The sequence below is a fragment of the Scylla paramamosain genome, chromosome 44 (genome assembly GCF_035594125.1).
Source record: "Scylla paramamosain isolate STU-SP2022 chromosome 44, ASM3559412v1, whole genome shotgun sequence".
Taxonomy (NCBI): Eukaryota; Metazoa; Arthropoda; class Malacostraca; order Decapoda; family Portunidae; genus Scylla; species Scylla paramamosain.
In genome coordinates this window covers 3,535,015-3,537,514 of record NC_087194.1, presented here as the reverse complement: position 1 = coordinate 3,537,514, position 2,500 = coordinate 3,535,015, and the positions used below count along the sequence as shown (strand labels likewise).

General features: G+C 35.0%; 1 protein-coding gene across 3 annotated transcripts in view; it reads right to left on the bottom strand.

The window, feature by feature from the left end:
• Positions 1-2,500, bottom strand: part of LOC135093975 (RNA-binding protein Musashi homolog Rbp6-like) — a 173,379-nt gene that overhangs the window by 84,019 nt on the left and 86,860 nt on the right. The window lies entirely within an intron of this gene.

Here is a 2,500-nt window from a genome sequence, read left to right as displayed (position 1 = left end):
AAGAAAAAAGAAATATATGAAAAAAAGAAGAGGAAGAGGAGGAGGAGGAGGAGGAAATTAAATGTATATTATTCCCACACAAATTTAGCCTTTAATATATACCAATAAGTAATAAATAAGAATTAAAAGAAAAAAATAAATAAAAAAATAAATTAAATGTACAATATTATCCCTACACGTTTTTAACCTTAAATAAACAAAAATAAACGCGATAAACATCAATAAACACGATAAACAGGAAGTAGAGAAGAGGATAATAATAATAATAATAATAATAATAATAATAATAATAATAATAATAATATATACTACTGAGAGGAGAATAATAATAAAATCTTGAGTAAATATGAATGTAAAGTGAAAGAAAACGATAAATAATGAAAACAGGAAAGAAATTAAGTGAAGTATGACTCGAGAACAGTAAAATTTTCAGTCAACATCAAAACAAAGGGGAAATAAATAAATACAAAGGAAAACAGTGAAATTTCCTTTAAATGTGGAAAAAAAGTGGAATATACGAAAAAAAATGACAAAAAGAAATATATAAATAAAAAAATTAAAGTTAACTATTATTAAAAAAACAGTAAAATCGTGAAAATAAACATCAAAACAAGAAAAAAAAAGAAAATAAAGAGAAAAGAAAACAAGAGAATCTAAATCAAACGCGAAAAAAAGTAAAAAAAAACACGAAACAACAAAAATAATCAGTAAAATAAAAAAAACAATAACGATAAAAAAAATATCAAAAAATCTTCAAAAAAAACATCAGAGAAAAAAAAGACGATAAAAAAAAACGAAATGAATTATTACAAAAAAAAATCTTAATAAAACCTACAAATTACAAGAAATACAGGAGGAAATTACTTACCTTTCAATACTCCACAGGTAACAATAATAATTAGCACGTGTGTGAATAACTAATAGAAGATATATATTAAAAAAAAATAATAATAAATAAATAAATCTTAACATTACGTAACTCTCTCTCTCTCTCTCTCTCTCTCTCTCTCTCTCTCTCTCTCTCTCTCTCTTCACACCTCCCAAATCCTCAAAACAGAATCCCAAGACGAAACGCTAAAAATAATACGAAAGAAGAGGAAAGAAGAAAGGGAAAAAAAGAAAGGGAAAAAAAGAGGGGAAAAAAGAGGGGAAAAAAGAGGGGAAAACAGAGCTAAAACACCTGGCAGAAACCCTCATCAATCCACTCAAGGTAAATCCGGTGACGGTAATGGAAAAAAAGGAAAAAGGAAAGAGAGAGAGGGAAAAAAAGAAAGAGTATACGAAGGAAGAGGAGAGGAGGAGAGGAGGAGGAGGAGGGAAAATATAGAGAGGGGGAAAAATAGCAAAACGACATCCCGGGCTTGGCTGTGACGTCACGAGTGCCTGTTGACGTCAGAGCGAGAGAGAGAGAGAGAGAGAGAGAGAGAGAGAGAGAGAGAGAGAGAGAGAGAGAGAGAGAGAGAGAGAGAGAGAGAGAGAGAGAGAGAGAGAGAGAGAGAGAGAGAGAGAGAGAGAGAGAGAGAGAGAGAGAGAGAGAGAACCTGGTTTATGCAGATCGGCAAACTACTTCTGCTGTCACACTTCGCTCCGGAATGTGTGCGCGTGCGTGTGTGTGAGCGCGCTGCCACGTACGAGAGGTGTGTGTGTGTGTGTGTGTGTGTGTGTGCGCTTTACGGTCCATTATGGTAATTGTGCAAGAAATAGTCACTTAAATAGACACTTAAACCCTACACTATTTAAGATATTGTTAGTAGTAGTAGTAGTAGTAGTAGTAGTAGTAATAGTAGTAGTAGTAGTAGTAGAATAATGAAAACACAGACCATTTTTTATAAGTAAATTATGATAGTAGTAACAGCAGAACCACTACCACCACCACCACCACCACCACCACCACTAGCAGCAGTAGCAGTGGCGGAGGTGGTGGTGGTGGTGGTGATGGTGGTGGTGGTGCATATCTCATTAGTGTACACTTTTAATAAGCGCAAACATATAATCAAGGCGATGTGCAAATTAGTTTAATTAACATAATTCATTTACTTTCTACTTCCTCCTAATGAAGGGAAGATTTTAAACTACGATAGCAGGCAAGCTTCGATAAAACTACCTCTCTCTCTCTCTCTCTCTCTCTCTCTCTCTCTCTCTCTCTCTCTCTCTCTCATTTAAAAGTTAAGTGTGTGCATAATTTCTTTATCAATACCACACACACATCTCTCTCTCTCTCTCTCTCTCTCTCTCTCTCTCTCTCTCTCTCTCTCTCTCTCTCTCTCTCTCTCTCTCTCTCTCTCGTATTCTCTTCTTTCCTCCTTCTATTTCTCTTCTTCTCTCCTCTTTGTTCATTCTCCTCATCTTTCCTCTTATTCCTCTTCCTCTCCTTCTATTCCTTCTCCTGCTTATCTTCATCCTTTTTTCTTTACTCTCTCTCTCTCTCTCTCTCTCTCTCTCTCTCTCTCTCTCTCTCTCTCTCTCTCTCTCTCTCTCTCTCTCTCTGTCTCTCTGTTCC